The sequence below is a fragment of the Trachypithecus francoisi genome, unplaced genomic scaffold (genome assembly GCF_009764315.1).
Source record: "Trachypithecus francoisi isolate TF-2019V2 unplaced genomic scaffold, Tfra_2.0 Lachesis_group11, whole genome shotgun sequence".
NCBI lineage: Eukaryota > Metazoa > Chordata > Mammalia > Primates > Cercopithecidae > Trachypithecus > Trachypithecus francoisi.
In genome coordinates, this window is record NW_022681456.1 from 32,682,563 (window position 1) to 32,709,207 (window position 26,645).

Here is a 26,645-nt window from a genome sequence, read left to right on the forward strand (position 1 = left end):
ATGACCATTTCCTTCTTATGGTTGCTGTAAAAATTAAATGAGATGATACCTATAAAGTACCAGATACATAGTTAGCACTTAACAAATGAATTACCAATATGGTGATGAGACATAATAGTTCATTTGATATAATTTATCTAATTAAAAAGAGATAAGAAAACAAAGCTAGTAATACTCAGATATCATTAAGCATAATTTGGAAAGCTTCTTTTACTAACACAAAAATAAATAGAGTTGTAAATGTGAGTAAAAGCTTTAAAATAAACACATCATAATTGACAGGATACTCAGATAAAAATTTGTGATTGACAACTCACTTTGCTAGAATAAGTATTTAGGAATTTATTTAACATAGACCCTTCATTCCCTTCAACCTGTCTCCTCAATGTCCTCTCTATCAGTTATACTTATTTCTGGGGCTATTTAACTGTTTGAACTGTAATCTTTTTTCATGTGGTATACACTCATTTATTTATTCACCTCCTTTACTGAACTAGACATCATAGGCAAGACACACAGTGATGAACGTAAAAGACGTGTTACTTGCCCTTGTGGAGCTAATACACCAGTCGAGAAGACTAAAAATAGCAAATACCTAAATGAATACATAATTTTTTTACTTTTATTTTTTATTTTTCTACAAGTTATTGGGGTACAGGTGGTATTTGGTCACATGAGTAAGTTCTTTAGTGGTGATTTGTGAGATTTTGGTGCATCCATTACCCGAGCAGTATACACTGCACCATAATATTTGTAGTCTTCTATCCCTTGCCCCCCTCCCACTCTTCCCCCCAAGTCCCCAAAGTCCATCGCATCATTCTTATGCATTTGTGTCCTCATAGCATAGCTCCCACATATCAGTGAGAACACACAATGTCTGGTTTTCCATTTGTGAGTTACTTCACTTAGAGTAATAGTCTTCAATCTCATCCAGGTCACTGCAAATGCTGTTAATTCATTCCTTTTTACGGCTGCATAGTATTCTATGTTAGATATATTATATACATGAGGGGGAGCGCACACAGTTTCTTTACTCATTGATTGATGGGTATTTGGGTTGTTTCCATGATTTTGCAATTGTGAATCGTGCTGCTATAAACAACGCGTGTGCAAGTATCTTTTTTGAATAATGACTTCTTTTCCTCTGGGACTGCTGGATCAAAAGGTAGTTCTACTTTTAGTTCTTTAAGGAATCTCCACACTGTTTGCCATAGCATCTGTACTAGTTTACATTCCCACGAGCAGTGTAGAAGTGTTCCTTGTTCACTGCATCCATGCCAACATCTACTGTTTTTTGATTTTTTGATTATGCCCATTCTTGCAGGAGTGGGGTGGTATTGCATTGTGGTTTTGATTTTCATTTCCCTGATCATTAGTGATGTTGAGCATTTTTTCTTATTTTTCTTGGCCATTTTTTATCTTCTTTTGAGAATTGTCTATTCATGTCCTTAGCCCACTTTTTGATGGGATTGTTTTTCTTATTGATTTATTTGAGTTCATTGTAGATTCTGGATATTAGTCCTTTGTCAGATGTACAGATTATGAAAATTTTCTCTCACTCTGTGGGTTGTTTGTTTACTCTGCTGACTGTTCCTTTTGCCATGCAAACTAGAAGCTCCTTAGTTTAATTAGGTTCCAGCTATTTATCTTTGTTTTATTGCATTTGCTTTTGGGTTCCTGTTCATTAAATCCTTGCCGAAGCCCATGTCTAGAAGGGTTTTTCCAATGTTATCTTCTAGAATTTTTATAGTTTCAGGTCTTAGGTTTAAATCCTTAATCCATCTGGAGTTGATTTTTGTATAAGGTGAGAGATGAGGATCCTACATGTGGCTAGTCAATTGTCCCGGCACCATTTGTTGAAAAGGGTGTTCTTTCCCCCACTGTATGTTTTTCTTTGCTTTGTCAAAGATCATTTGGCTGGAAGTATTTGGGTTTATTTCTGGGTTCTCTATTCTGTTCCATCTCCTATGTGCCTATTTTTGTAGCTGTACCATGCTGTTTTGGTGAATATGGCCTCATAGTATAGTTTGAAATCAGGTAGTGTGATGCCTCCAGATTTGTTTTGTTTTTTGTTTTGTTTTGTTTTGTTTTTTTGCTTACTCTTGCTTTGGCTATGCGGGCTCTTTTTTGGTTCCAAATGAATTTTAGAATTATTTTTTCCAGGCCGGGTGTGGTAGCTCATGCTTGTAATCCCTGCACTTTGGGAGGCCGAGGCAGATGGATCACAAGGTCAGGAGATCGAGACCATCCTGGCTAACACAGTGAAACCCCGTCTCTACTAAAAATACAAAAAACTAGCCAGGTGTGGTTGCAGGCGCCTGTAGTCCCAGCTACTCGGGAGGCCGAGGCAGGAGAATGGCATGAACCCAGGAGGCGGAGCTTGCAGTGAGCCGAGATCACACCACTGTATTCCAGCCTGGATGACAGAGCAAGACTGTCCCCCCCCCAAAAAAAAGAATTGTTTTTTCTAATTCTGTGAAGAATGATGGTGGTATTTCAATGGGGAATTTGTAGATTGCTTTTGGCAGTATAGTCATTTTCACAATATTGAGTCTACCCATCCATGAGCATGGGATTTATTTCCATTTGTTCGTGTTGTCTATGATTTGTTTCAACAGTGTTTTGTAGTTTTCCTTGTAGAAATCCTTGACTCTTTGGTTAGGTATATTCTTTTTTTTTCAGCTATTATAAAAGGTGTTGAGTTCTTGATTTTATTCTCTGCTTGGTTGCTGCTGGTGTATAGAAAAGCTACTGATTTGTGTACATTAAACTTGTATCCAGAAAGCTTGCTGAATTTTTTTATTGTTGTGGGGAGTCAGGGACCCCAAATGGAGGGACCGGCTGGAGCCACGGCAGAGGAACATAAATTGTGAATATTTCATATTAATATGGACATTCATCAGTTCCCAAATAATACTTTTATAATTCCTTATTGCCTGTCTTTAATCTCTTAATCCTGTTATCTTCATAAGCTGAGGATGTACATCACCTCAGGACCACTGTAATAATTGTGTTAACTGTACAAATTGATTGTAAAACGTGTTTGAACAATATGAAATCAGTGCACCTTGAAAAAGAACAGAATAACAGCGATTTTTATGGAACAAGGGAAGACAACCATAAGGTCTGACTGCCCGCGGGGTTGGGCAAAAACAGTCATATTTTTCTTCTTGCAGAGAGCCTACAAATGGATGTGGAAGTAGGAAAGATATCGCTAAATTATTTTCCTAGCAAGGAATATTAATATTAATACCCTGGAAAAGGAATGCGCTCCAGGGGGGAGGTCTATAAATGGCTGCTCTGGGAATGTCTGTCTTATGCGTTTGAGATAAGAACTGAGATATGTCTCCTGCAGAACCCTCAGGCTTACTAGGGTGGGGAAAAACTCCGCCCTGGTAAATTTGTGGTCAGACTGGTTCTCTGCTCTTGAACCCTGTTTTCTGTTGTTTAAGATGTTTATCAAGACAATATGTGCAACACTGAACATAGACCCTTATCAGTAGTTCTGCTTTTCCCCTTTGTCCTGTTCCCTCAGAAGCATGTGATCTTTGTTAGACCCTTATTAGTAGTTCTGCTTTTTGCCCTTTGAAGCATGTGATCTTTGTACCTACTCCCTGTTCTTATACTCCCTCCCCTTTTGAAACCCTTAATAAAAACTTGCTGATCTGAGACTCAGGCAGGCATCACGGTCCTACCGATAAGTGATGTCACCCCCAGCGACCCAGCTGTAAAATTCTTCTCTTTGTACTCTCTTTACTTCTCAGCCAGCCAACACTTACGGAAAATAGAAAGAACCTACCTTGAAATATTGGGGGTGGGCAGGTTCCCCCAATATTTTATCTGTTCTAGGAGCTTTCTGGAGGAGTCCTTAGGGTTTTCAAGGTAAACAATCATATCAGCAATCGGTAGCAGTTTGATCTCCTCTTTACTGTTTTGAATGCCCTTTATTTCTTTTTTTTTTTTTTTTTTTTTTGAGACGGAGCCTTGCTCTGTTGCCCAGGCTGGAGTGCAGTGGTGCGATCTCAGCTCACTGCAAGCTCCGCCTCCTGGGTTCCAGTCATTCTCCTGCCTCAGCCTCCCGAGTAGCTGGGACTACAGGTGCCCGCCACCACACCCGGCTAGTTTTTTGTATTTTTAGTAGAGACGGGTTTTCACCATGTTAGCCAGGATGGTCTTGATCTCCTGATCTCATGATCCACTGGCCTTGGCCTCCCAAAGTGCTGGGATTATAGGCATGAGCCACCGTGCTCAGCCTGGATGCCCTTTATTTCTTTCTCTTGTCTCATTGCTCTGGATAGGACTTCCAGTGCTGTGTTGAAGAGAAGTGGTCAGAGTGGGCATCCTTGTCTTGTTCTAGTTCTCAGAGGGAATGCTTTCAACTTTTCCCCATTTAGCATTATATTGGATGTGGGTTTGTCATAGATGGCTTTTATTATATTAAGGTATGCCCCTTGTATGCAGATTTTGCTGAGAGTTTTAATCATAAAGGGATGCTGGATTTTGCCTAATGCTTTTTCTCCTCCATCTACTGAAATGATCATGTGATTTTTGCTTTTAATTCTGTTTATGTGTTGTATCACATTTACTGACTTGCATATGTTAAACCATCCCTATGTCCCTGGTATGAAACCCACTTGATCATGGTGGTTTATCTTTTTGATATGTTGTTGGATTCAGTTAGCTAGTATTTTGTCAAGGATTTTAGTGTCTATGTTTGTCAAGGATATCGGTCTGTAGTTTTCTTTTTTGGTTATGTCCTTTCCTGGATTTGGTATTAGGGTGATGCTGGCTTCATAGAATGAGTTGGGAAGGGTTCCTTCCTTCTCTATCTTGTGGAATTGTGTCAAAAGGATTGGTACCAATTCTTCTTTGAATGTCTGGTAGAGTTCTGCTGTGAATCCATCTGGACCTGGACTTCTTTTTTGTTGGTAATTTCTTAATTACCATTTAAATCTCACTGTTACTGGTCTGTTCAGGGTATCTAATTCTTCCTGTTTTAAGCTAGGAGGATTGTATTTTTCCAGTAATGTATCCATCTCTTCTAGGTTTTCTAGTTTATGTGCATAAAAGTGTTCACAGTAGCCTTGAATGATCTTTTGTATTTCAGTGTTGCCAGTTGTAATATCTTCTGTTTTGTTTCTTAGTGAGGTGATTTGGATTTTTTCTCTTCTTTTCTTGATTAATCTTGCTAATGGTCTATCAATTTTATTTATCTTTTCAAAGAACCAGCTTTTTGTTTCATTCATCTTTCGTATTTTTTTTGTTTCAATTTCATTTAGTTCTGCTATGATCTTGGTTATTTCCTTTCTTCTGCTGGGTTTGGGTTTGGTTTGTTCTTGTTTCTCTAGTTCCTTGAGGTGTGACCTTAGAGTATTAGTTTGTGCTCTTTCAGTCTTTTTGATATACACATTTAGGGCTATGAATTTTCCTCTTAGCACTACCTTTGCTGTATCCCAGAGGTTTTGATAGGTTGTGTCACTACTGTTGTTCAGTTCAAATAACATTTAAATTTCCATCTTGATTCGTTTTTGACCCAATGCTCATTCAGGAGCAGGCTATTGAGTTTCCATGTGTTTGCATAGTTTTGAAGGTTCCTTTTGGAGTTCATTTCTAGTTTTATTCCACTGTGGTCTGACAGAGTGCTTGATATAATTTCAATTTTCTTAAATTTATTGAGGCTCATTTTATGCCCTACTCTATGGTCTCTCTTGGAGAAAGCTCCATGCACTGTTGAACAGAATGTGTATTCTGTCTGCTGTTGTTGGATGAAATGTTCTGTATATATTTGTTAAGTCCATTTGTCCCAAGGTATACTTTAAATCCATTGTTTCTTGGTTGATTTTCTGTCTTAATGACCTGTCTAGTGCTGTCAGTGGTTTACTGAAGTCCCTCACTAGGTATTATCCTAAATGCAATGGAAGCCACTAATGAATTTTAACTAAGAGAGTAGTGACATGATCTAATTCACAGTTTTAAAAGAAATCTGAGGAAGGGAGAGAAATAGTGGAGTGAAACAGTGACGTGTTTAACAGAGAAAAGGGGAGAAAAGTGGATGAAGATGTAGGAAAAAGAACTAGGGGAAACAGTGAGAAAAGGAGAAACAAGTAGGGGTAGAAAAGGTGAGAGCCAAAGAAACACTCACAAAAAAAATTAGTCAGCATGGTGGCACATACCTGTAGTCCCAGCTACTAGGGAGGCTGAGACAGGAGAATCGCTTGAACCTGGGAGGCAGACGTTGCAGTGAGCCGAGGTCACGCCAGCCTGGGTGACAGAGTGAGACTCTGTTTCACATAAATAAATAAATAAATAAATAAGGTTGCTGTGTAGGCAGAGGTTCCAAGTTAACAGGACAATAGCTCTGCCAAGGGGCAAGGATTCTGATAAATAAGCTACTCAGGAATTCATACAACCGCCCCAGTGGACATAAACATTTTTACATCTTAAATAAACTCTATGCGTGGTAGACAGAATGATGGCTCTCAAAGTTATCTACATCCTAATCCTCAGAACCTGTGAATATGTGACCTTACAAGGCAAATGGGACCTTTTAGATTAATTAAGGATCTTGAGATGGGAGATTTTCCTGGTGGACCCACTGTAGTCCAGGAGTTCCTGTAAGAGGGATGCAGAGCTGCTCTGCCTATGGAGTAGTCATTCTTTATTCCTTTACTTTCTTAATAAATTTTCTTTTGCTTTACTCTATGGACTTGTCCCAAATTCTTTCTTGCATGAGATCCAAGAACCCTCTCTTGGGGTTAAAGAAAAACAAGAGGGATGCACAAAGGTCAGACTCACTGAAGGTGATGTGAGGCCAGCTGCAGAGAGACAGGAGGAGAAGTCATGATGGAAGAGCATCAGAGAGAGATCTGAGGTGCTACGCTACAGGCTGTGAAGACGGAGGAGGGAGCCAAGGAATATGCAGGTGTCAGTGGAAACTGGGAAAGGAACTCTCCCTTGGAGGCTTCAAACCCAGCACAACCCTGTCAGCACCTTTTAGCACTGAAAGACCCTGAGTTCTGACTGCTAAACCATAAGACAATGAATCTGTGTCGTCTTAAACCACTAAATTTGTGGTAATTTGTTATAGCCGTAACTAGAAGCTGATACACATCTGTTTTTTGTTGTTGTTGTTGTTGTTTTTGTCATTCTGGTCTTTATTTTTGGACATGTAGCATGTTTTAACAAATTAGTTTGTCATGGGCAACCTTTGAAACATCAAAAGAAATATATTTTTCATAAATTCCTTGTCAGTGTAAATTAACTTTCAAATCAATGTAAGTAGCAGGGTAGAACAATGTGTTTCCAAATACTGACCAGTATAACACTGAGTTACAATTAAGGTATCTGTCAGGCCTCGGAGCCCAAACTAAGCCATCACATATCCCCTGTGACCTGCACGTATACATCCAGATGGCCTGAAGCAACTGAAGAACCACAAAAGAAGTGAAAATAGCCAGTTCCTGCCTTAACTGATGACATTCCACCATTGTGATTTGTTCCTGCCCCACCCTAACTGATCAATTGACCTTGTGACACTCCTTCTGGACAATGAGTCTCAGAAGTTCCCCACCAGCACCTTGTAACCCCTGCCCCTGCCCACAAGGGAAAAACCACCTTTGACTGTAATTTTCCACTACCTACCCAAATCCTACAAAACTGCCCTACCCTCATCTCCCTTTGCTGACTCCTTTTTCAGACTCAGTCAGCCTGCACCCAATGATTAAAAAGGTTTACTGCTTACACAAAGCCTGTTTGGTGGACTCTTTACATGGACATGTGTGACAGTATCTAGGAAAGTTGAAAATTAAGACTTATGTAAAACAAATTTACTTCCATTTGTTTTCTTTTAAAAAAAAAAAGAAAAAGATTTTAATTTGCAAGTTATATATTTTACATGCAAAGGCTGCTAACTTTAAATCTCATTTCCATCTCAAATAAATGACAATTTAAGAATTAAATAACAATTTTTAAAAATCAAGCAAAAAATAAGGAAAAAATGGTGGTGTGCCTTTAAAACCTGTTGAGCAGAATAAATAAATACCAAATGTTATAGTTTCTCACTTTACCATGAATATTAGGAGTGGTTATTTCATGTTTATATGTGAGTTCCTATGCATAAAAATCTCAGTAAGACTGAATGATTTAGATCAGTCTATTTTTCTCCAAAAAAAGAGCTCCTTAACTTCTAGATATTAAACACTGCACTCTTGCTTTTGCATTTTACTGCAAACAAAACACAAATATATTTCATTTTATATCAGTACAACCAGTTAATAGACATGTTACTTTTTAAAAAGTAGTAAGTTTTGTGAATTTTGTCATTTTTTAAAATCCTACACAGAACCACAATACTGACAGAATCTAGTGCACCCACAAGTGCCTCCTTGTTTTGATGTCACAGTCCTTTTCTCACAAAAACCTTAAAAGTTCAAAGAATAATACACACCATGTGGATAGTCTGGGGTTAAAAAACCCATGGCTCTGGGCAACAACAATTACAGTTAATAATACCCACCCACAAAGACTGTGTTCTTAAAACTTTCAGACTCGGTTTGCTGTAAATAAAACATTATGAAATAAAGTCTTTTGCACACTGACAACACTTATCAGACATCAGCAAGGCCACAGCAAAGGAGAGTGACTTACATTAAAAGGACAGGGTAGCAGCTGGTTTTGAGATGGCACACTTTGTACATTCTGCTCAGAAAACATGAAGGCTTTTACAGAAAACTTAATTATGGAGGGTTTCTCTGCACTATCAACAGTGATATCAGTCCCTAGTATTTAAAAAGCAAAAAATGTCTTCATAAACACAACTGAAGATGAAGGCTCTACCTAGAATGCATAGAACAGAACCAAAGAAGTACTAGTAGTGTGTCGGTGATTTTTTTCCTGGCATTAACTGGCATGAGCATTTTTGGCATGTTGGATATTTATCTTATATCAACCATAACTAGGATGAAGTAAGCCATTTGAATGATGAAGAGTGAATGTGCTTCTGGTCCTTCATGGCAGGAAGCATCTAGTTCAACATTCCATACACAGCAGGTGCTCAAAATGTGCTGGTAACTGATGGTATCTTACTCAAGGAATCTGTTAATTATATGTTAACAACTACTGAGTGAACCTAATAAATGTTTAAAGGCATGACTTAGATTTCTAATAAATGTATATAAACATGACTTAACATAGTTCATATAGTTGTTGTACTTCCCTAAAGAAAACTTGTAAACATCTAGTGAGTGTCTAACTAATGGTATAACATTAAAAACTGGCCCCAAAAAATGCCCAGGGAACGTTTGGCCCTTCAGCACCCAAAGCTCTCAAAATATAATGTTAAAACATCTCTGCCGGCTGGGCGCGGGGGCTCACGCCTGTAATCCCAACACTTTGGGAGGCTGAGGCGGGCAGATCACGAGTTCAGGAGATAGAGACCATGCTAGCTAACACAGTGAAACCCCATCTCTACTAAAATTACAAAAAATTAGCCCGGCATGGTGGCGGGTGCCTTTAGTCCCAGCTACTCGGGAGGCTGAGGCAGGAGAATGGCTGGAACCCGGGAGGCGGAGCTTGCAGTGAGCCAAGCTCACGCCACTGCACTCCAGCCTGGGCGACAGAGCAAGAATCTGTCTCAAAAAAAAAAAAAAACGAAAAAAAAACAAAAAAACCCCCACAAAACACAAAAAAAAATCTCTGCTACAGGGATTTCAGCAGTCTGAAAAATTTCATACCTGAATGGTTTAAATATTCTCTGCTACATTTTAAGTAAGTGCAAGGCTTCTATACTCAGGAATTGCCTAAGTTTTTATCTTTCCTCAAAAGAAAACATTGAATGACACAGAAGTAGAATAACTTACTAAATTAACTTATAAAAAACTAATAAAAAACAAAAGCCCCCCCAAAGCAGGTTATTTTCCATAGTCTTAATACAACTCTTACAAATGTTTAAAATCTTACAATGTAGGCTCTCTTCTACCTGGTTTTAGATATCTCAATATTCTCATCCCCTCTTTTACTGTGAGAACATTTATGAGCCCAGGCACCCCTTGGCACAGCAGCATCTATTCCAGTATTAATGATAGAATCTGTAGTCATCCATCTCAAGAAAATAAGGAAGAGGAAGTTGAAAACAGCCTATAAAGCAAAGATGTAGCCTGTTACTGGTCCACAGTGAAAAGTAAGTCTGTCCAGTTGTTTGTCCATTGGCAACACAGATTCCACCGATACTCAGTCATACAACTTTCTCAGTTCTCTCCACAACATTCCTCCAGGTGTAGAAAGTCTTTACTATGTTATGGATATTTTCTGGAGCCAGCAATGCCCCTGACTTCAGTTGGAAAATAGCTGTTTCCAATCCCTCACACAAAAATTTTACTGAAGTTTCTCATAAAATAGTAAGATTTTCTGGAAGCACCTCAGGAATTCCACCAACCCTGGTACTTACAACCTGTAAACCACAACTGGCTGCTTCCACAATCACCATGCAGAATGCTTCAGTAAGGGAGGTATTAAGAAAAATATGTCCTTGAACCAAGACATTGCTAACATTCTTGTGTTCTAAAGTTCCCAAAAGATGCACCCTGTGGTGCAACTGGTATCTTTCCAGAACTTCTTGCAAAATGATTCTCCTTGGTCCCTCTCCTCCAATTATGAAATTTAAATCTGAACATTTCTGACAGAGTTTGGGTACTATAACACTAAGCAAATTGGTTCATTTTCTGTAAACAAGTCTGCTGACAACAATAGTTATACTATCATGCCTTCTAAATGGGTCTGGAGTGAAGTAGTAGGATCTACAGCATTAGGAGTAACAGACACTATTTCAGGAATCAGTGCTGTTCATAGTATGGTACTTTCCTTACTAGTATAAGAAACACAAATGATATGGCTTATGTCACAAAGAGACACAGAAGTTTGTTTGTAAGCACTGAGCTGACCTTAGCAAATCCAGAAAGGGAATGGTCTGTGAAGACTGTTTGAAGCCCCACTGTCTTGGCATGGAAGAGAACATCATGGGTCACGGCAGAAAATGAACTATGTGAATGGATTATTGTGACTCTCTCCTGAACAAATATGGACTTGAGCAACGGCAGACTGTGAAAGAGGGTCATGGCCATAGACTGGTTATACATGACTTTCAGAGGCAAGTAACAGACTTTGAGGTCATTAGTGAGGTAATGGATGCCTTTTCAATTTCCATAAGCATGAATCACAATTATAACCTTATGCCCTCTTCCAATCCGGCACTGACAGAGCTGGTAAATGTGGCTTTCCACACCTCCCATATTTGGGTAGAAAAAGTCAGATGTCATACATATATTATGAGTACGGGTTCTACGTGGGTAAAGACTTCCAGGGCTAACCCGAGAGAGTGTAGCTGAGGGAGGCTGGCCATGCCCACCTTCTCCTTTATATGCCATGCTGAGATGGTTTAGGCATCAGTTCTTAGAGCAACCCAGTTAAGAGATGTGTCCTCTATTACCAGCGAGTTCCATGGCCACCTGTGTCCAGACCTCCCACGGCTGCCGCTAATACACATCTTAAGTGAAGAAAGGAAGATTTGCCAAGAGTGTCTGTCAGGACATTTGACCTAGAGAAAATAATATGTATCCAAAATATGATATACAATTAGAAGATGCAGCAAACCTCATCTGTTGAAATAATGAAGAGCACCAGCTATATAAAGCATGCAAAAGAAAAAAAAAAACTGATAGGTTAAACCTCCTGCAAGTGCTTTGTATTTACTATCATCCTCCTCCTCATCAAACGGTCCTGCCTTTGTACATCCATCATTCATCCATCCATTCATTCATTCATTTATATGTTTACAGAGGCTGCCTGTGTTTACCATCTCAGGGAACACCATTAATATTCACTAAGTTACCAAGACATGCTTAATTCCCTCCTCTCATACCTCCACCTGCTCCATCTTTTCTCAGCCAGAACAGTGACCATATCGTTGCTTCTACCTCTAAATTTTCTCTGTAGGTATCTACAACCACTCCTCTAGTTCAAGCCACCATCATCTTTCTCCAGGCTTACTGGAACAGTCACCTTTTCTCCAGCCTTGCAACCCTGTTCTTCATGAACCGCAGCCAGAGTGATTTTTCACAACTCTGATCCAAGGGCATTTTACTACTACCCTGCTTAAAACCCTCAATGGTTGTCGTTTTCAGGATAAAGACCAAACTCCTCAACCAAGCTAACAAAGGTTTGTAGGATCCCCACCAGCCCCGTCTCTTGACTCTTACACTTCAGCCTTAGTGAACTTTTTAAAGATCCTTCTGAGCACCATGCTTTCACCTCTAGGTCTTCGCACTTGCTGATCCATCTATGCTCTTCTTGCACCTCTTTTCCAGACTCACCTTTACCTGTCCCAGATTCTATTTCTCCAAAGTCTTCCCTGAATCATCTCCCCAATTTAGGGATATAGCAATAGTACATGCTTCTATTTTGCTGCACTCTATACTTTAAAAAATAAGATCTTTAAGGTGGTTAACAGTCTTCACTTATTCTATGTCACTATAGAAATCAGAGTTAAAAGTAGTACTAGAATTACTCCTAAATGCAATAGATGCTTCTATTGCAGATAAAGAGTTTTAAGAGAAAAATAAGTTTACAGTTTAATAAAACATTACATGTTATTTGAAAAATACAGAGACTTTGTTGAGAATCTTTTTTTATTTGAAATTTTCCTTTTGAAATGTTTGGCAGAGATCCAACCTGAATAACTTAATTTTATATTAGAAATAATTTTTAGCTTGTCAAAAATGTTGTGGTATACTTTTTTTAAATGAACTTAAGATCAGTTTGCCTTTACACATGATAGATTAAAAGAATGTATGGGAACATACATAAATACTAACATAAAAAATAAAAAACTAAGAACAATATCTAACTATTCATTAACAGGGAACTGCTCAAATAACTCATGGGACATTCATACAGTAGACTAATTTAACCACTTCAAAAAATAAGATAAAGCTATATGCACTGATATGAAAAGATGTCTATTTTCTTATGTGAACAAAAGCAACCTGTATTAACAGTATATGTAATGTTACTGAGATCACAGAGCTTTTCTAAATTATGTGTGTGTGTAACAAAGAAGACATGCTGAACATAAAACATTTTTTCAACAGCTAACCATCCATATAAAGTGAGCCCTTCACCATAGCTAATATTATACTTTCTTAGAGAAACATTTATGTTGTATGACAGTAGACAGAACTCTTTATGAGTCACCACTTCAGCAATATCCAGCACATGACTAATGGGCATAATACTATAAATTCTAGGATGCTTACAGAGGCAAAGATGACATTACATTTAGTAATCTGCTACATTTTATTACATTCTAGTTCTTTGGAAATTTGTAACACACTCATGAAATACATGGTGGCTTTCTGTTAAGGAAAACATCCTACCTACTCTGTAACAATGTAATCAAATTAAAACACTTTGAGTTTTTAGGAGAAACACTAAAGAAATACAGTAATAATTATGGTCTGTATCTCATAAACATTACTTCTGAAGCATTTTTCTATGACAACTAAACTCTAATTAAAAATGAAGAAACTCAATGTGAGACAAATTGGCCAACAGACTCAAGTTTCCTATTCTCTCAGATTCTATGTCCATTGAATGATTCATTAGATATGTAAAGATATATCCAATATAATTCTATGTCCATTGCATGACTCATTAGATATGTAGTGGTATATCTAATGTCAAAGTATGAAAAGCAACAATAAGTAAAATACACACATTGCTGTAAGAAAGTAAAACATAAGAATACATATTAAGTTTAATCTCTTACTTTCCTCATCATCAACACCTAGCTCTTCAGTAATCTACCCAAATAACTGAACCTTTCCTATTATCTCCAAACTTAAATTGATAGCAAAAAAAATGGAAGAGTAGTTTAGTAAAAACATCGTGAATAAACAAAAACTAAATGAGAAATATAAATGAGGAGATACTACTTTTGAAATGACCAGTTCTCCAAACATCATTTCTATTTATCAAATATAAATTAGGAACATCACTTCTGAAGTGGCCATTCTCCAAACATTGAAACTCCAAAATATCATTGGTTTTTTACTAATAGCATGCATTTTGTTGACACTATTCTTTTATCACAGTTTGATTTACCATCACAAGTTATTTCTCGTTATTTTAAAATCCATAATGTATTCAAAATAAACCCATACGCACAGCAGAAATTAATCTCGGTCACACTGAGGATCCAGTGCAGGAAAGTTACTTAATGTCGGGAATATAAAAGTGTGTAACACAGAAGAAAGCCTGCACTTAATTCCAGGTAAACCCTAGTAAGTGATTTCCCTTCTTTGAGCTTCAGTTTTGTCCCCTATAAAATAGAGATAACGGCCGGGCGCGGTGACTCATGCCTGTAATCCCAGCGCTTTGGGAGGCCGAGTCGGGCAGAGCACGAGGTCAAGATATGGAGACCATCCTGGCCAATACGGTGAAACCCCGTGTCTACCAAAATACAAAAATTAGCTAGGCGTAGTGGCACACGCCTGTAGTCCAACTACTAGGGAGGCTGAGGTAGGAGAATTGCTTGAACCCGGGAGGCAGAGGTCGCAGTGAGCCGAGATCACGCCACTGCACTCCAGCCTAGGCGACAAAGCAAAAAAAAAAAAAAAAAAAAAAAAAAAAGATATAACTTGAACTACATTTTAGCATTTTAGGATTACTAAGAGGTTTAACAATAATATAAGTAAAAAACACAATACCTGGTATATAATGATGTGTTTGATAAATAGTAATCCACGTGTTTGTGTGTCAGATACTGTTTTAAATGCTATACATGTATAATTTAGTCAACGAACAATAATTATCCCTATCTCTGGTACTGCCTTCACCTTCTACCTCTCCCCACCCTTTGGGGACAACTCAAAACTTTTTATCCAAGTTAAACAGCAGAGAAATAATAATAGCTATGTATCACGCACTGTGCTAAATTAGTTACGTGGAATTTCATTTAATCGTTACAACAACCCTCTCATTAATAAAGTAGGAACTATTATTAACTTTATTTCACTAACTAGGAAATTTAGGCTTAGAAGGATTAAATAATGTATCTAAGGTCAGATATCCAATAAAGTCTGATTTCAGAGCCCCCATGCTTAGCAACTTTGTCACACTAAAAAAAAAAATTACTAATTATAATTCAAAAATGTCATATAGCAAACACCTACAGTTCAATGACAGTTGGTATCTAATGAGATTTTGAAACAGATGAGTCAGACAACAGGTATCAGGATCTACACCAGATCAGCAGAATTTCCACTTCTGTCATTTGAAACAATTCCAATCTGTTCCCAAAGGGAATCTGAGGTGGTGAGAATTTCAATTTCTAATCATTTAAGTGCCAAGACAGGTGATCAGATAGCGATTCACAAAGCGGTTTTTTGTTTTGTTTTGTTTTGTTGTTTTTTGTTTTTTTGCTCTCCACACAAGCAAAGCAAAACCCAGGCTCTGACCTAGACTGGGTTTGCAAAAAATTATCTCTTAGTAACGACTGGGGATCAGCCATTCCACCACGCCATGCCACAAAGCACTCTAAATTTACAACATTCAATCCCTCGGTGTGAAAAGATTAGGAAAGGAACCAGGGGTGACTACATAGAGGAGCACGCCCTCCAGAACTTTCCTCTGACTTCCAAGGCCCTCTACAAGCCTTCCCTTTCTTTTGCCAGCCTCTCCCCGGGCAGTCCTCCGAACTGAGGGTTGTGGGCGGAAGGCATCGTGCAGGGTCTCCAGCTCTATTCCCCAGTTCCGCACATGTGGGCGTTCTAGACCCTGCATGGACTGGGAGAAAAAATAGGGAAGAACCTATAAACCTTGCTAGAGGGCAAGAATAACTGTCTTTTTCTCTTTGCAGGGCCAGAGAGTTCATCAATTCTTTTCCAGGGTGATGAGCTGAAAAAAAGCGACCCTCTAAGTGCAAGGCGCTTAGGGATGAGGATGCCCCTGGACACCCTACAGTAGCTTCAGGCTCTGATACCGCTCTGGATTTAAAGCAGGGCGGGTAGTGGCTGGATCCCTCCTTCCCAGCCGAGCTCGCCCACACCAGCAGCCCCAACCGCCCCGCACACCTGTCGCCCCTCTCTCGGCACTTGGGTGGACAGGTGAAGGCAAGCGCAACTTCACCCTGACGGCGCCAGGGGCCAATCAGAGCACGCGACTGCCGCAGCCAGGCAGTCGCAGAGCGTCCTGGCTCCCGCAGCCCGGGGACCCACCAAACCTCCGCTTCGGGGCCTCAGAGCGCTGGGAGCTCCTGGAGCCCTCAGGCTGAGGCGCAGAGGCCCCGAGATAGCGAGTAAAAGTTCGCGAGGAAAAGAGAAGGCAAACAGGGAAGTACTCACCAGGCGCAGGAGGGTCACTTCTCCTAGCGGGGCAACAACTCGGCTCAATCTGTGCGGGGCCGACACGCCCCTAACCAACCGCCGCCGCCGCTGCCTGGGCCTCCGGGTCAGCAGCCGCTCGCCGCCGCCTGTTTCGAAGGGACCAATCATAAGGCGGGAGGCGTGGTCTGAGGCCCCGCCCCCGGGCCGCAGGAAAGCACGCGACCGGTGAGCGCTCGCCTGTCAGCGCCTCCAGCGCTGCGCCTCTGGGCGTCTCGTAGCTTTGGTGGCCAAGTCCCTCTGTCCACTGAAAGGCGAAGTGGTTCAGTCCGAGCAGGTTCTCCGATCTGGCCCCTCAGCGACAGCCAGATGGAAAGCCACAGCCCCTCCCGTTGTTCCCACAGGCCTGAGAGGTGAATGAACCTCGCCTCTAAGAATTGCTTCTGAGCGTCTTGGAATGTTGCGGTGCAGCTGAAGGCGCTTCCCTGAGTTTTATCCTGATCTGTTAAGAGCCGCTCCCAAACCCACATCCACTCGGGAGCTGGCTGGCCTGGCGCCACGGTTTCCAGAGACACAGCCTGGAACCCAGCAGGAATGGGGGTCCTCAGCAGAAATCTTTCAGAGAGAGGCCCCTCTTCTCAGGTGTGGAGGGATGAGGAGGAATCCTGTAGCCCCAAGTCACAAAAGGAGGATGTTGGCTCTTCAGCAAACACGGGAGCCTGAAAAAAACAAAACAAAACAAAACTTCAACGTCAGGGATGTTTACTACCTCCCAGGGTTGAAATAAAGCCGAGACTAGACATCAGCCTAACAACGTAACAATCCCAAGTCGGTTATATCTGTAAATGTGGCTTGTTTCATAGCAAAAATAAATAAATTAAAAAAAAAAAATCACTGGCTTTGTCCCCGAGGCCTGTTTTGCAACCAGGCCCTTCTTTTTTTTTTTTTTTTTTGAGACAGGGTCTTGCCCTGTCACCCAGGCTGGAGTATGGTGGCAGGATCTCGGCTCACTGCAGCCTTGATCTCACGGACTCAAGCGATCCTCCCACCTCAGCCTCCAGAGTAGCCGGGATTACAGGCATGTGCCACCACACCGGGCTAATTCTTGTGTTTTTTGTAGAAATGGGTTTTTGCCATGTTGCCCAGACTGGTCTTGAACTCCTGGGCTCCAGTGATCCTCCCACTTTGGCCTCCCAAAGTGCTGGGATTCCAGGCGTGAGCCACCGCACCTGGCCCTATTCACTCTTTTAACCTTCCTCAAATCATGTCTCCTCTCTCGGCCTCAGGTCTCCATCTGTGAAGGGTGGGCACTGAACTGGAATGACACCTCTCTCTAGCATTTATTCCTTCCTTCACTCGACAAAACAATGAGATATACTGTTGCTTGCTAAAGAAACTGAAATGAAAACAGCCTTAGGCTTCAAAGTGCTCAGCAGCGTGGTAAAGGCCAAATGGAAGTCTGTGGAGGTCTGTGAGAGAAGGAACCCCTCACAGTCTTGGAGGGTGATGGCAGAGGTTTGAAAGGAACTAAATTTTGAAAAATGAATTAAGACTCTGCCAGGAGGGAGGGGTAACTGGGAATAAGAACTAATTTCCAGGCAGAGAGAGCAACAAAGACAAGGTTCCAGAGATGTGAGAGCACATGAAATGTTCTGGGAATACTCATTTTGAATGACTAAACTCTGCAGATTGGGAGACAGATCAGGTGGGAGAAGTAGGCACAGATGAAAGGCCTGGTAGATGCTGAGGAATTTAGTTTCTTTCCCACAGGCAATTGGGATGATTACAAGGAAGGACTGGTAGGAACAGATTTGTGTTTTGGGGGAAAAAAAATATTTTCAAAGATGTTTGAAGATGGTAGTAAGACAGGTAGCAATCCCTTAAATTAAAAGATGACGGTTACGTAAATTAGAAGGGATGGTGAGGAAGAGGTATCTGGTGATACCTAAGAAGCTGACTCATCTGGACTTAGTTATTATGTGATTGATGATGGTACCAATCTAAAGAATACAAGGAAAACAGGCTGTGGGGGAAAATAATGCATTTCGGTTTGGAGTGTGTTCAGTTTGAAGTGTGAGAGGAGTGTGCAAGTGAAGATGTTCAGAAGATTGTTGGAAAATTAGACTTGACGCTGTTTAAATTGATCTGTGTAGGAGATATAGATTTGAGAAGTAAATTCAACAAATATTATTTTACACATCTTCTGTGTCAGGCTCTATTCTAAGCACAAGGAATCCTACTGTCATGGATAGAGCTTACATTCTGGGGTAGGTGGGTGAGTGAAGATGGTAACTAGGAATTGATATTTAAGTGGTAAATGAACCTGAAACCAGATAGTGGTTGCCCCTTTTGAAATTGACTCAATAGTCCCAACCATAGAAATTGACCCTTCTGTTCTTAAAACTTAAAACTTACATTTGTTTTATCTGAGTTTCTTCCTTAGGAAAGGATCCCTAGACTTCTCAAAAAGTATCAAAGAACTGAAACTCAACAGATCATCTCAGCCAGACAATGAAAGCCTGGCCCCTCATTCATCCTGATTGCTTCCTTACCCCTCTCTAGTTCCTTTTTACTCACACATTGCTACATTTCTTCCCTGCTATATAATGCCCTAATTTTAGTGGTTAGGAAGATGGATTTGAGACTGATCTCCCATCTTTTCAGCTGCAGCACCTGATTAAAACCTTCTTCCTTGGCAGTACTTGTTGTCTCAGTCATTGGCTTTCTGTGCTGCAAGCAACAGGACCTAGACCAAACTCCTGGTGTTTCAGTAACACTTTTAATATTAAAATCAATCCCACAACACTTTGCTGCTCACATCACCAAAACAGATAGATATTCACAGGACCTATTTTTCAAATCTATGTTTCATAGTGTTTCTGTTTAAAACAAAAGGGCAGTTTGTATACCACCTCATTCAACCAAATTTTGAGTTGAATTAAAGTATTACATTGGATTTCTTGAACCCTAACATCAAAATATGGGCATTGTTCTACAGAAACTTAAGAAAAAAATGTGTTATATAGATCTTGTTTAATGAGTCGTTAGCTGTCAACTTTTTATTTTTATTATGTGTATACTATGTATCTAAACATTTGAATAGCATTTATTAAAACTTGAAACTATGCTATATGATATGTACACAAAATTTCTCTGCCTCATACACACACACATAAACACACACTACCTAATATTTCTAAACCCTTTACTAAAATCTTGTCAGCAGTGCATTTTTATGATAACTTGCTTTTTATTCTATTTTGTCTTTGTAACTTCTCTACCTTATAAAGCTATAAGGACAGAGTAGTGACAAGTGAATCCTGAGTCAGGAAATCTGTGCAAAACACTTTTCTCTAAGGCCACATCCTTCACTGTTTAAGTGTGGGGATTAGGGGAGGAGTTTCCCTCTAAATTATTATTATTATTATTATTATTTTGAACAGTCTCCCTCTGTTGCCCAGGCTGGAGTGCAGTGGCGCGATCTTGGCTCACTGCAAGCTCCACCTCCCAGGTTCATACCATTCTCCCGCCTCAGCCTCCCGAGTAGCTGGGACTACAGGCGTCTGTCATCATGCCTGGCTAAATTTTTTTTTTTTTTTTTGTATTTTTAATAGAGGCAGGGTTTCACCGTGTTAGCCAGGATGGTCTTGATTTCCTGACCTTGTGATCTGCCTGCCTTGGCCTCCAAAAGTGCTGGGATTACAGGTGTGAGCCACCGCGCCTGGCTTTGCCTCTAAATTATTTTAATTCTTGTTGCTTTTCTCCTCTGTATAGTGTGTGTGTGTGTGTGTGTGTGTGTGTGCATCTATCTATCTATCTCCTTACGTTTACATTAATTCCCAGCTGGTACCCAACTATCTAAGTACACTTACCATTTACCTATCTTGATTTAAAAACTGTAATTAGTAATTAAGGGTTTCATCTAATGAGCTGCAATCTACTTTCAAGTGTAGGCTTTCTAATAGGTGGTTAGGTTAATAACCATGTTTTAGAGGTTGTATCTTTACATGAAATTGGCATAATTGTAGAATGCAAAACAAGACTCACCAGTTTGACTTTCCAGTTGTGGAGATGTGCCCCACTTTTAAAGAAAGCACCATATGTGGAAATCTAAATTTTAAAAGGTATTACATTAGGAATAATCATTCATCTGCCATAAAGATGTACAGAATACAGAAGGGTCTGTGATAACCAAATACCATTGAGTATTGAACTATGATTTGGTCTTTTCACAGCCATGCAAGAATGCTTCTACTGCTTAAAATATACTATAATTTAAATACACTGAAGATTTTTTTAAAAAATTGATTGGTTTATTAGTTGTTTTGTCCTGCATTTTGTTGTTTTAGAAATGTTTTTAATTCTGACATTATTGAATGTCAATCTATGGATTGTGCCTTGTGTAAAGTACTGGATGAAATATTTGGGCAATAGAGGTATTGATTTATTCACAATTAATTAAACTATCTTCAGCAGATAATCTGTTGAGAGCCAACTATTCTAAAAATACTAAGCTCTATCTTAGAAGAATGCTACTGATTTGTGTTAACAAATAATATGTATAAATAATTCAATTATATGAAATTTTATAACAAGTTATGGTTAATACTAAAATGGTGTGTTAAATTTATATAGTGAATTGAGTAGTGCCACCCAAAATTCATGTTCGTCCAGAACCTCAGAATGTGACCTTATTTGGAAATACAGTCTTTGCAGGTATAATTAAGGCAAGGATTGAAATGAGATCATATTGGACTAGAGTGGGTTCCAAATCCAATGACAGTGTTTTTACAAGAGACAGAAAAGGACACAGAGAGAGAGAGAAAGTCCATATGAAGACAGAGGCAGAGCTTAGGGCTTTGCTGCTGCAAGTCAAGCAATGCTAGGAGCCATCAGAAGCCAGAAGAGGCAAGGAACGATTCTCTCCTAGAGCCTTTGGAGGGAGTTTGGTCTGCTTACACCTTGATTTTGTACTTCTGGCCTCCAGAAACTTGAAATAATATAAATGTCTATTGTTTTCAGCTTTCAAATTTGTGGTAATTTGTAAGAGTACCCCTAAGAAACTAATACAATCTATATCTGGAGACAGATGTAAAAATCTAACAGCCTAGCAAGAATGGTTACATTGAGCTACACTCCCTACTCCTGCAGTTCATCTATAAGACATCTTCACAAATATTAGCATTGTAGCCACGCCAGGCTCTTAAAGAGCACATGTTATTTTTAAATGGCTTACTGTTCAAGTATCATCAAGTTTCTAACACAGTTATATTTGATAGCAAAAAAAAAAAAAAATCCTCAACCTCACTTAAGAAAAAAAGGGCAGATATTGGCTCATGTAATTAAAATCCCAGGATAGAACTCTCTAAGTTTAGGTACAGCTTGATCTAAGATTTTAGATAATGTCACCAAAATCCAGTCTCTACTGGTTTGGTTTTCATGTTGACTTTATTCTCAGGTTCCTCCTGGTTATATGATGGTTTCCAGAAGTTCTAGTTCTTCATTCTCTTAGGTTTGTGTCTAACTAAAAAAAAAGTGAGTCATTCGATACAGTTCTCAAGTCAGAAGACACAAACCATTATAGGTGCATCAAAAAACAGGAACAGGCCAGGCGTGGTGGCTCAAGCCTGTAATCCCAGCACTTTGGGAGGCCGAGACGGGCGGATCAAGAGGTCAGGAGATCAAGACCATCCTGGCTAACACGGTGAAACCCCGTCTCTACTAAAAAGTACAAAAAACTAGCCAGGCGAGGTGGCGGGTGCCTGTAGTCCCAGCTACTCGGGAGGCTGAGGCAGGAGAATGGCGTAAACCCGGGAGGCGGAGCTTGCAATGAGCCGAGATCCTGCCACTGCACTCCAGCCTGGGCGACAGAGAGAGACTCTGTCTCAAAAAAAAAAAAAAAAAAAAAAAAGCAAGAACTTAACACTGACTTGGTTTTGCAAAACAGTTGAGAAGGTAAATAGGAGCAGGTAAGACAACTCAGAGATTAGCAATAGTAGGAAGCCACTGCAATTCTAGGGTTTAGAGTTCAAAAGATGAGTTTAGAAACCAGGGCCATCAGCACTGGGGTGGGGGGAGTTTCCCAGTGGGACTGGGAACCATGTAGGAGATGCAATCTTTACCAGAGATGCAATCTGAGGCAAAGAGAGTGAGGGAGAAATATCCTGGCTTTTCCCTTCTCATCCTCCAGTCTCCCATCAATACTTTCCATTGATTGAACCTGGCCAAAGCCAGTTAACAGAGAAACCTATAAAATGCAGCCTGTCAGGGGTTGGTCCTCCCTCCCTAGATGAACAGAGAAGGGAAAGGAAGGGAGCAGATCTGAACACAAATAGGATATATTAGCTAGACTGTTGCTGTGATGATGCTGTATAACAAACAACTCCCAACTTTCAGTGGCTTACAGTTAAACATTGATTTTTCTTGTTTGTCGATCTGCATGTTAACTCATGGTTGAGAGGAGGCATGCTGTTTCAAGCTGTAAGTTGGGTTTAGGTGTGCTCCTTCTGTCTCTCATTCTGAGACTTGCAACTATCCAGGGAATTCCCTTTTCATGGAAGATAGCGGAAGTGCAAGAGCAGCAGCAGAAACATGGGATGTCTCTTAAGGCCATAGCTCGAAACTGACACTCTCACTTCCACCCACATTCCATTGCCAAAAGCAAGCCACAAGGACAAGCTCAACATCAGTGGGTGGGGAAGTATGTTCTGCCTACTCCTGTGAGAGGCACTGCAAATTCACGAGTCAAATAACCTGACCAGATAATTCTACTACAGGGAGAGAGTGAAGAATTTGAAGCAATTAATACACACACACACACACACACACACACACACACACACAGAGGCATGTAACTGACACTGCTTTCCTCCTAAAAATACTTCCAGCAGTATATCTCATTTTCTTTATATAAGTCACCTGCCCAATTCTAAACCAATGACTGTGACCTAAGATATGTGATATTCTGATTAGCTATGCCTGAGTCACATTTCCAGCTCGGGAGATGGGGGTGGAATCAACTCCACTTACAACATATGGACTAAAAGACGGAAGAGGGTGGTTCCCCTGCGGAAATCAGAGTACTCTTACAGAAGTAAAGGCAGTGGATTCTGAGTGTCCAAAAAATAAGTCAGCTAACACCCAAATGTGATATGTGATAGTGTACTAAATTTATTATTTTACATAAGGAAAAATGAATAAATTGTAATTTTGTAAATATCTGGGAAAAGTAAAATTCTGCTGCTATAGGATCAGTGAGTGAAATCAGTTTCTCATTCTGAACAACAAACAAAGAAAACAAAATTTCAAAAACAGTTACTCATATCCAGTATTTGGATTCACTAATAAAATGACTGTCCACAATGTTGTTATGAACTAGAAAACCACCACCATGAGAATTATGTTGAAGCTAGATGCTAGATCAGGTCAAGAGAGAGTACTCTGTAGGAGTCATATTTTCTTGGGAAATGCTATGGTCTGAATATTTGTGTCCCCCCAAAATTCATATGTTGAAATCCTAACCCCTAAATTGATAGTATTAGGAGGTAGGGCCTTTGAGAGGTGATTAGGCCATGAAGGTGAAGCCTCATGACTGGGATTAGTGCCCTTATAAAAGAGACCCAAGAGAGCTAGCTAATGCCTTCCACCATGTCAGGGCACATCTAGAAGATGCCATCTAGGAACCAGGAAGTTCTCACCAGACATTGAATCTGCCAGTGCCTTCATCTTGGACTTCCTGGAGCTGTAAAGAATCAATTCCTGTTGTTTATAAGCTACCCAGTTTATGGCAAATTTTTACAGCAGCCTGAATGAACTAAGACTGGATGGGAGAGAGCAGGGTTTCTAAACCTCAGCACTGTTAACATTTTGGGCCAGATAATTGCTGAGGGAGGCTATTCTGTGCATTGTAGGAAGCTTCGCATCATCACTAGCTCCTACCCACTAGAGGCCGGTAGCACCTCTACCTCCAGGTTATGAAAACCAAAAGTGTCTCCAGACACTGCCAAATGTCCCCCTGCGACACAAAATCACCCATACTTGGGACCTGGGGTGGAAGGGAAAAGGGAGAAAACAAGCAAACCCCTTTCTTTCCCCCATCTCTATACTTTCTTTCTCATTTGGTGTAAGAGAAGATAGACCTCTGGGGAGTGCATTTTATTTGGACGCCTAGAATATAGGTAGGGCAGGAGACAAAACTGGTAGGATCATATAGTGGGGCGGGGGGGAGGTCTCCATAGCCAGCTGCTCTCCCAAGGAGCTCTGGGTCTTTGCTCAAGTCAATGGGAAATCATCAAGTGGGATGGGGAACATGTAACCAGATTTGCATTTTAGAAAAAAAAAATCACTCTACTAGTGTGGAAAATGACCCATAAAAGTGCATATCAGAGCAAGGGACATACTTCTCTTTCATAGCACTTATAATTTGTATTTTATTTTCACCAAGAGATGCTCCTATTACCCCTATCACTCAGGAAATCCCAAGGCTCTTAGAAGCTGTGTCAGAAACCAGGAACAAAAACAGTATGTATTTCTTATAGCATCACAATTAGTTTTCCATGTGATGAGCATTATTGTTTGCTGTTACAGGGTCTTAACCACTTGAATAAATCCAGACCTATAGGATTAAGCTTCTTTCTCTGTCTGCAGTGCCCCACCAGTTCCGGCATCATTTCTCACTGCTGTCTGCACAGATGGCATGAGATCCAGAGACACCAAACTGTACTCAGCTCCCCCAAACTAGATCTACCTTTTCAGGCATTCGGAAATTTACCACTTTCTTCAATGTCCTTTCCTCACCAACCCTCTCCCTGGTGGGCCTGCTACTTCCCACTTACTCTTCATTAATAAGCCAAATTCCCTTATGCAATAAGTGCTGATCTCTGCATTTCACAATGGTGAAACTGAAATTTAGAAAGAGATTGTGCATCCTCCCTCCCTCCCCAGATTACGTATGGTCTTTTAACACCTGTACAACTCACCACCTTTCTCCTTTTGCTCCTGCCACCCCTTTCACCTTGAACCCCTTCCCTCCTACCTGGACCCACTGATTCAGGGCTATCCCTTGAAGTCCAGCAGAAGTACCATCTCCTCTGTGAAACCTTCCCAAGTTCCAGGGTAAGCCTACGGCAAGTTCCGCTGCAGCCTTTGTAACTCCCTCCAGGCAGTTACTGGGTTTTGTTCTTTTTCTTTTTTTGAAGACAGGGTGTCGCTCTGTTACCCAGGCTGGAGTGCAATGGTGCGATCATGACTCAATGCAGCCTCCAACTCCGGGGCTCAAGCAGTCCTCTTGCTTCAGTCTCCCAAGTTGCTGGGACCAGCACAGGTGCAAGCCACAGCCCCTGGCTGATTTTATTCTATTATTTGTAGAGACAGGGTTTCCCCTATGTTGCCCAAGCTGGTCTCAAACTCCCGGGCTCAAGCAATCCTCCAGCCTCAGGCTCCCAAAGTGCTGGGATTACAGGTGTGAGCCATTGGGCTCAGCTCTTGTTACTGGGTCTTAATCATTTCTGTATCCTCCATGGAGTTTAGCAAATGAATCTTGTACTTACTGGGAACTCAAGACATTTTCGTTGTATCAGAATCCAATTGATGCTAGCCTCAACAGAGTTTTCCACTGACTGGTTATTTTTAGAATTCCAGGGTTGTCCTAGTATTTTGATACAAAACAACTGCTTGCTAATCATGTTCCACTTTGGCTAATTTTAGGAGAAAGGGAGATATAAGCCCATTACTTATAGAAGGTGTTTTATTGTATTCACCAAAGGATAATGGGGAGAAGAATGCAACAGTGTAACAATGAAGGAAGGAAATGAACTAATTCCTGTTGGGGGAAGTATACAGCAGCTGTGCACCCAGCTGTAGGAATGTTTTCAAAAGCAAAACAAAACAGAAAGATGATTGGATACAATGAAGCCAATGGAGCACTTTTAAGAGAGGAAAGGGAAGGTCCCATCACTGCAGTTAGCTGCCTACACTGAATTTGTGAATCCTGCCTCAAGACTAACTATGGGGGAAAGGATTGCTTGAGGGAATATTTTATGTGAAAATTGTTAACTTTTCTGTTTGCTATTCTCTTTGAACTTCAAAGAAAAGGAAATGATCAGAGGACTTTTACAAATTCACCAGGACTTTTCCGGGGGTGACAAAAGTTCCATTGACGTAATGAGAGACAGTATCTTTCTGTAAATTACCCCCTCAGATTCAATAGGATGTCTTTCAACATTTAAAGAAATGAGTTTGTATATTTATCAAATTTTGTTCCCAAAGAAAAGC

At 40.3% G+C, this 26,645-nt stretch overlaps 1 protein-coding gene and 1 pseudogene across 2 annotated transcripts in view; both read right to left on the reverse strand.

The window, feature by feature from the left end:
- The window catches only part of GAS2L3 (growth arrest specific 2 like 3), a 53,389-nt gene extending 36,719 nt beyond the window's left edge, over positions 1–16,670 (reverse strand). Inside the window, exon 1 of one of the 2 annotated variants that reach the window (XM_033220913.1) lies at positions 16,395–16,488. The gene's annotated coding sequence lies outside the window, so the exon portion shown is untranslated. Of the gene's footprint in view, positions 1–16,394 lie in introns of both variants that reach the window. The other variant, XM_033220914.1, reaches the window with a different exon arrangement.
- LOC117089552 lies at positions 9,973–11,616 on the reverse strand (annotated as a pseudogene).
- Positions 16,671–26,645: the final 9,975 nt, after the last annotated feature.